This window comes from Lygodium microphyllum, chromosome 19 (genome assembly GCF_053477565.2).
Source record: "Lygodium microphyllum isolate KBCC chromosome 19, Lygodium_microphyllum_v1.1.10, whole genome shotgun sequence".
Lineage (NCBI taxonomy): Eukaryota > Viridiplantae > Streptophyta > Polypodiopsida > Schizaeales > Lygodiaceae > Lygodium > Lygodium microphyllum.
The window spans coordinates 130,531,675-130,540,234 of record NC_141153.1 but is presented as its reverse complement, the minus strand read 5'-3'; the positions used below and the strand labels follow the sequence as shown (position 1 = coordinate 130,540,234).

Here is an 8,560-nt window from a genome sequence, read left to right as displayed (position 1 = left end):
TGAAGGTTGGATGATTGATCTTCTTACGAGCCTTGGTTGGTTAGCTAGGTTTCCATGCACCAAGGTACAATGGCTAAGCCTTGGCTTAGCTTATGGAAGCTAATTCGAAACCTGGGTGTCCTTCTCATGGGAGTTTATTTTTAGGGTAGATGATACGTAAGCTAACAAAGTGAGTAATTTTCCTAAGAAATTTGAGCTTCTAATATTTTAGAAGAGGATCACTTAGGCTTTTGCGTTTGCCTCTTTGATTAAGGGTCATACTTCCTTATCTTAAATGGTCTATGAGAGTTTGCTCTAATTATACTAGGATCTACAAATGGACTAAGTACGTAAATCAAGGATTTTTCTTAACTACTAATATTAAGTAGCGTGCATACTTATTCTATTAAAGAAAAGAAATTTCCATTCAGTTAACTTAGTTTAATAACAAAATAATAATTTACTTCTAGCTAGATTAGTCCTCCTTTTCATAACTCTACATGTCTTAGGCTGCCTAAATATTTTTTATGTATTTATTTATTCTATTATTCATTGCTAAATGGATTTTAATGCAAATTTTCTAATAGATTTTTCCAAATTTTAATGTTTGACTTATTTGATGCACTTTGATCAAATGCAACTACCTTTGAATTTTCCCTAAATTGTGCATCATTTTCCAATCTAATTTTATTTACTTGGGAAAGAACCTAGTGTAAATTTTTCCTATGTCTCTTTTCTCCTAATTTAATAACTTAAATTAAGATTTCCTATCTCATTCCAATAATCCTTTTTGTCAATATTTATTCTCTAACTATGATTTTTTTTAATATAATTTGAAGAGACTTTTGTTATATTCCCGTCCTTTATATTAGACGAACCTTAAACCTATGGAAAGAACCTGGGATTAGGTTGTGAGTGATGGCACATTGTCAATAATTGCAACTACATTCGTAGCTCCCACGCTTCCCACTCTAGAGCTTCGTCTCTTCAGGGGCATCAAGGACATGGAACTCTAGCGCAGTGGTCTCCCAAGCTTCATCGGTCTTGAAGGATATGATTGAGAGTCTCAAGTGGCTAACGAAGTCCTACAAGATGGAGACCTTGTAGAGAGAAAAGGAGTCATCCATGAGCACTAGAGGCTAGGGGGTGTGTGTGGATAGAGTTTCCACAAGATGGGAGAGGTGTTCCTTCACACATACTTATGACAATTGATGATGATCCTCTTCTTGTGGTGTGGTTCTTTTCATTCCCTCTTAGTAGCAAGTGGCATGCTTGATAAAAACTAGTATTTGGCTAAGCCTTTACGTAAGGCTATTAATTACGCGGTTATCCCTTCTTGTGTATAGTTAGTGTTGATGAACCCGATGCCGGATGGATGGTCATGGTGCCTTTGAGGAGTGGGCGAGAGATGACAATAGTGATAATTTTGAGGTTTAATAGTCATGATGAGATCGAGGAGTTGGCAACGGTGAAGTCGATGGCAGCGCAGTTCGTCGACGACCAGTTCATCATGTTTATTTCTCTTATGTAAAATAATTACTGAGGTTAAAACTTTTAAATCTCACCCCCCTCCCTAGCACTGGTTCACACGGAGGGAGAAGTGGAACATTACAAAATGTTACGGTCTCTAAATACCGGTGTGTTGCATGGTTAGGGTTGGTTCCTAGCACCCCCATCTTAGCACATAAAAATGAGACACATAACCCTTCTCATCCTCATTTAAAGTTTTGAAAAGAATTCCTCGATCTACCTTACATAACCCTTCTCATCCTCATGTAAAAATTGGAACAGAACTCCCTTGATTTACCTTACAATCTGGATGTCATCTCATTCACTCGACTTGTCACACACAAAGCAAGTGCAACGCAACTTGTATATAGAATGGCACATTTAATGCATTGTGTGTATGCAATGTACTGAAATAAATATTTGTATAAATCACTGTGCAAGTTCAAAAACACCCGTTTTACTTTCCATGCATGCATCACTACGAATTGATGTGTTGTTGATATACACACTCAAGGTATTGACCCCTCCTATCTCATGGTACCTTAAGTGAAAGATAACACGCACATATATCCTATGCATATGTAAGTACATTAGTTCATATGTTTCTTCAGGTACTTGAGGGCAAGCGAGTTGGGCTTGTCAAATCTCATATTAATGATAACCATGTGAACTTTCCCATCAAGAGTCTACCCTCCAAAAAGTTTGTACATTGAAAGGACTTGATGAGCATTGGGTGAGGTTACCTCATATGTATTTACCTTTAAATTGGAACAAAATTCTAATTGAAAAGAAATTTGATACTCATGGCAAAAATACTAAGAAATTACCAAATCCACCACCATGCCATTGCAATATCTCATATTAAGAGGATGCTCATGGCACAAGGAAGCCATAGCTAAAAACAAGTAAAAGCTATCCACAAATATGGAAGATTGCATGAATACTCACACTCATGCCAAATGGACTTAAGAAGTACAAATGATGTGTGTAAGATGTGCACAAACCTAATTTCTTATCTTCTATACTTAACCCTAATTTCTTATATTTAATGGAAAAACTAGACTTAAAGCTTCATAATAACCAACCATCTTAGCCCAAGATAGTTTTATCCTCAAAACTAAAAATCATGTACAAGATACGATAGAAGCTCATGCTTGATAAACCCTCATCATGTGGATCTGTGATGAAAGTATTTCATAATGGAGTTATGAAGACTCCAATGAAACAAGGACAAATGGCAAGCCAAAACTGTAAATTCCCTACTCGTAGTAAGAAACAAGGTTGCCTTGAGAAAAAGCCCATAATTCTTGGTAGAAGTCTCTCATTTGCACAAATGAAGTGTCATTATAGAGTAGACATCAATAGGTATCTATCCATCAGATAAAAACTAAAGGTTAAGTGAGTTAGGGCAATCTAATTCATTGTAAAATTTTAATATACCAAGCTATTCTAAATAGTGAACTCAAATATCTTCCTCCAAAAGCCATGGAAATGAGTCAAGGAATGAAGAAGTTTCACATGAAGATTCCTCCATAGGTAGACCCTTCCATTTTATAATATATTATTATAAGATACAATTCCTTAAAACCTTTTCCCACTTGCCAATAATCTTGTTAGCCTCATATATAATCATGGCATCATCATCAGTGAGAGATAACTCTTCAAGAACTTATATATCAAGACACACATATTTCTTGAGTTGGGAGACATGAAAGACATCATGAATGAGCCTGGAAGAAGGTAATTTGAGTTGATAAGAAAAATCACCAACTCTCTAGTTGATTTGATATATGCCATAAAATTTGTGAGCAAGCTTGTTTATCCGCCCTTAAGAGAAGCATACCTAGATTTGGTAACCTTCTAGGAGATCCCTCTTCAAACTCTAATTGTCTTCTTCTCTCATCAATATATGGCTTCATAAATTCTTTTGCCTTGCAAATGATATCTTTACATTGTCTCATAAGTGCTTCCATCTTCTCTATCTCCTCCTTAGCTTGAGAATTCAGATCATCATGGAATAGGATTGAGGGTACTTAAACTTTGTATCCATAAAGTGCCTCAAATGGTGGCATAACAATACTCATATGAAGGATATTATTGTAAAAAAACTTAGCAAGATTTAGCCATTGGTCCCAAGAAGATTGTGTATCATGGAGAAAGTGCCTCAAATGCACTTTCAACCACTTGTTAACCCTTTTTGGTATGTCTATCAATTTGAGGATGATAGACAATACTTGAAGTAAAGGCTATTCCCATGGAAGTGAATAAACTTTTCTAAAAATCACCCATAATCTTTGTATCTCTATTGAATACAATCTTCATAGAAGTAGCCCATGAAGTTTAAACATGCCCTCCATGAATTGTTTTGCCTCTTGCTTGGCTGAAAAACGAACTTTGGTGGGGATACAATGGACTGATTTGGTCATCCTATCAACCATAACAAATATACTCTTCCACCAATGCTTGTTATTAGGTAGCCCTAATAATAAACTTATGCTAATATCATTCTATTTACTAGGAGGAATAGGTAAAGTCTACACAAGCCATTGGGCAAAAGAAGGAGTCCTTATTTTGTTGGCATGGTAAACATTGAGAAACATATTGTTTTACATCCTTCCAAAGCCCTTTCTAATAAAAGCATTTGTGGATCTTGTCAAGACTCTTGAATAGCCCAAGATATCCCCTAAGGGAGAAGAATCCGTCTCTTGAATAGCCCAAGATATCCCCTAAGGGAGAAGAATCCATCTCTTGAAGTATTTTCTACTTGAAAGTGGATTGAGGTGTCAAATAAACTCTATCTTTGAAGCAAAGGAGCCCATTATGCCATTTGAAGTTGGGAAATTCTTTTCTATCACCTTGTTGTAATATCTATATTAATATAGCAACATATTCATCCATCAAGTGCCCCTCTTGGATATCTTGAATTCAATCCTTGTGAATGGCATATATGGTAGATATTGAGCATGCCCACATCCGTGAAAGCACATCAACCTCTATATTATCTTTTCTAACCATGTATGAGATCTCAAAATTGTAACTTTGAAGATGATATAACCACCATCTTTGATTTGGATATAGGTTGGTTTGTAAAAGGCAGTACTTCAAAACTCTATGATCACTCTTGATTTTGAAGTGACTGCCATAGAGATAATGATACCATTTTTGAAATGGTGTGAAGAATAGCAAGTGATTGTTATTCATAGACATGGATTTCTCTTTCATTGTTATCAAGCTTCCTACTCTCATAGGCAATCAAACCATGATCTTAATAGAGAACATCCCTAATGCCACAAGCACTAGCATCTGCATATATGGTAAACTCTCATAGGCAATCAAACCATGATCTTAGTAGAGAACATCCCCAATGCCACAACCACTAGCATCTGCATATATGGATTTCTCTTTCCTTGTCATCAAGCTTCCTACTCTCTTAGGCAATCAAACCATGATATTAGTAGAGAACATCCCCAATGCCACAACCACTAGCATATGCATATATGGTAAACTCCTTAGGAAAATGTAGACATGCTAGAATAGGTGCTAAAGTAAGAAGAGATTTCAGAACATTAAAGGCTTTTATGACTATAGCATCCCATTGAAAGAAAAGCATCATGCTTCAATCAATTCTTGTGATGAAGCACCGATATGATGAATAAAGATTTGAAAAACTCTCTCAAAGAAGTAGAGTTGGTTGGAATAGGCCAATCTTTGACACATTTAACCTTCTTTGGATCCATCATGATCCCTTTTATTAGCCACTTAACAACCACTTCAATTTTATTTTCTAATAACATGAACAACTTTGAATATAGAATAGATGTACAAAGTGCATTAAAAAACACTAGATTGAGGAGATAACATAGCCATGAAAGAAAGACAGAAATGGCAATTCATTCCTTCCAAACACTTGCACAATTTGGTTATGAATGGAAATTTTGTTAGGGAGCATGAGATAGTGGTATCTAGCACATAAAGGCTCACATAAGATTTTGGAAAATGATGCAAAAAAGAAGGGTATGATTCATGTAAAGATCTATCATGATTGTTAGAAGAATAACTTACTGAAGGACAATGTACAAACAAATATACAAGAAACTTTTGATTCTGTTGTTTGGGTATGCACACCAAATGCATGGGGGACCATAAACAAATTAAGATATTAAAGGTTGGATCTCACAATCTAAAAAGAGAGCATATATCTCAATATTTTTGGAAGTTACAAAGATAAAGCGGTTTATCATGACATGGACAAAGTCACGAATAATTTGCCTACACAAATGTAGGTATGAAGTTCCAGTCATGTTATCTTGACAACAAATCTCTTATTGATCTCTTTAAGTCTAACTCTTGGAATTATAACTCCATCACTAATTCCAATTGTTCTTTGGCCAATTTATATGGCTTGACATAGATTTTATTGTTAGGGAAGTTGGATACAATTGTTTTGGACTGCCAACATCAGCTCATCTATAACAAGGATTTTACTTGAAACTCTTCCAATGATGTTTCAACACACCACCCTTTCTTGACATTTTTTACTAAGGTGAAAGGAAATTACCAAGTTCACACAATCAAAGATGAGCTTATTATCAAAGAGGACATCCTTAGCCTAGAGGGCCAACCTTATTTCTAGAGAGGTCATGCATAGTCCTAGGTCCAAGCTCAATCCTTTTTCCTTCCAATAAAGTTTTACAACACTACGATTTCTTGAGAAGTATCACTTTGAGAGGTCTAAATAGAACAACCAAATTGGTGCAAGTTGAGCTTACTATAAAATGGAACATCCTTATCCCACATGCTCAACTCCTCATTTTCAAAGAGTGAATTTATTTCCCTTCTTGTAGCATTCAAAGCACACCCTTATCGTGAGACCTATTTTCTCAACATCTCAAAGAGAAACTTTATGGACAAAAGCTTGATATTAGTCACCTTGAAGTGCTTGGAAGACTTACTTATGTGTACATTTTGTTTATCTTTAGCATTGCATCTTATTCATGTGCAATAGATGCCCAAGATGACTCGGAGAGCATCATGAAGTTGCAATTTGTTTGGGTATGTGTGCCAACATTTTCGATCACTACAGAGGGATACAATTCTTTGGCTACTAGGAATTGGTGGTGGACCTTTTACTAGTCTCACCAATGCCTAGCCTAAATGTTGAAGGTCGCAACACCCTTTAAAGGGGAAAAAAATATATGGCCCTTTAGATGAATCGTAGTACATTTAAAATAATTAGTGCTAATGCACTTCCGATCACCACCCCTCGATATATTCCATTTGGTGGGCGTGCACATCCATACTGATCACGGCCACCATATCATCTTCAGTGTCACAGTTACTTATAGAATGAATTTGATAATGATGATCCAACCCACCCCCCTTGAGGGCGTATAGTGGAAAACTAGCATTAGCCTCATTCTGCCATACATGCTATACTTCGATTATGCCAAAGCTCTTAGGGCTCTTGTAGATAGAGCATGATGGAAGAGTGATTACCCTAAAGGTATATGTGCATGTATGCCCTTGGCCAATCAATACATCGATCAATCAATAGATAATAACGCGCGTATACGGGAAAATGAAAATTTTAAAAGGAACAATCACGTGCCGCTGCTGCTAATAAAGAACATATGGTGTGTGTTTTATGTAAACATGTGTAAATGTATGGATGTTATAGATATTTTTATGTGAAACATGTTGTCACAAGTGGCCCATTAGCTCAGTTGGTTAGAGCGTCGTGCTAATAACGTCAGGGGGCAACGCGAAGGTCGCAGGTTCGAGACCTGCATGGGCCATTTTCCTTGTCTCCTCTTCTCTGACGCAAGCCATTTTTACCGATGCGTCTTGCTAAATCCATCTGAATGCGCTAATGGCAATTTTTAAGGCTTCCGGCTGAGAAACGAAGGTTGTAGAGAGAGTTTAGAAGCAAATTGCATTTTCCAAATATCCTTCCCGCCATGCTTGCGGATGACTCTCTCCAGCTTTGCTAGCTCAATTCGGCTCCGGCTCGAAGGGAAAGCTACACGTGTCGTAGGTGCGTGCCTAGCCCTCTTTTTGTTGAATGGGGATCCTTATTTCTCCGATGGAGATATTTTACTCGTGCACAACAGGAAAGCTGCACGTGTGGTAGGTGCATGTAGGGGGAGCTGCAGAATGGAGGCGTCTACCTACTCGATTCCTCCATACAGCATCTCCGTTGAGACGTCTATCAAGCCTCTCGTCGAACCTACCTGCTAACCATAGGCTGAGCTGGATCTACATTATCCCTAGGTTATAGCAGCATTTGCCGAGCCGGTCACCAACCCTAGACTAAGCTGCAGCTGTTGTAGGGGGGTTTTGGCTTGTAGACCATCATCTGCCTAGCCTTTCACCAACCCTAGACTCTTCTATATCTAAACTATCTACAACTTTAAACATCTACCAGCCTCTTACCAATTCGAGGTGTAGCAACCTAGATTTGGGGGGAGGGGGCGGGGGAGGGGGGTCACTCATAAATATATAAGTTTAGCACGATATGAAAAGGGTGTGTTTTATACATGATAGGCTTATAGATTAGGGCTTTTAAAATTGGGCCTCAAATACACATGATACCAAGGGTTTAATATATTGAACCCCCCAAGAGGTGCTTGTAGGGAACTACCTTGCCAAGTCAAACTAGTCCCGTAATATAGGGCACCCTCGATTCCTCCATATCTACACTCTATACAATATCAAAGTGCCTCGATTTGGTTTATTTGTTATATGTTTATTGATTATTGAGAAATAATGATATAGCTCATCTCGATAAAAATAATCCAATAGATGTCACTCCGTTGGCCCCTTTAGATGTAGTACTCACCTCGACAAAAATAATCTCATAGATGCCACTCCATTGGTCCCTTTAGATGAGGCCCTCTACTTTTCCTCTTCGTTGCGTGTATATACTCTCTGCTTTCTTGTCTGCTTTGCACACATTCTTTCACCTCGATTCCTACTCACTTGCCAAGTTCACATAAGTGCACACTTGGCTCCTCTACTCTATTCAGTATCTAAATGCCCCAAATTCTTTTATTTGAGTGTAACAATGATTGTA

General features: G+C 37.5%; 1 non-coding gene across 1 annotated transcript; it reads left to right on the top strand.

The window, feature by feature from the left end:
• The first annotated feature begins 7,196 nt into the window (after positions 1-7,196).
• On the top strand, positions 7,197-7,283 carry TRNAI-AAU (transfer RNA isoleucine (anticodon AAU)). Its single transcript is given in 2 exon segments — positions 7,197-7,234; positions 7,248-7,283. It is a non-coding gene; the product is annotated as a tRNA-Ile (tRNA).
• Positions 7,284-8,560: the final 1,277 nt, after the last annotated feature.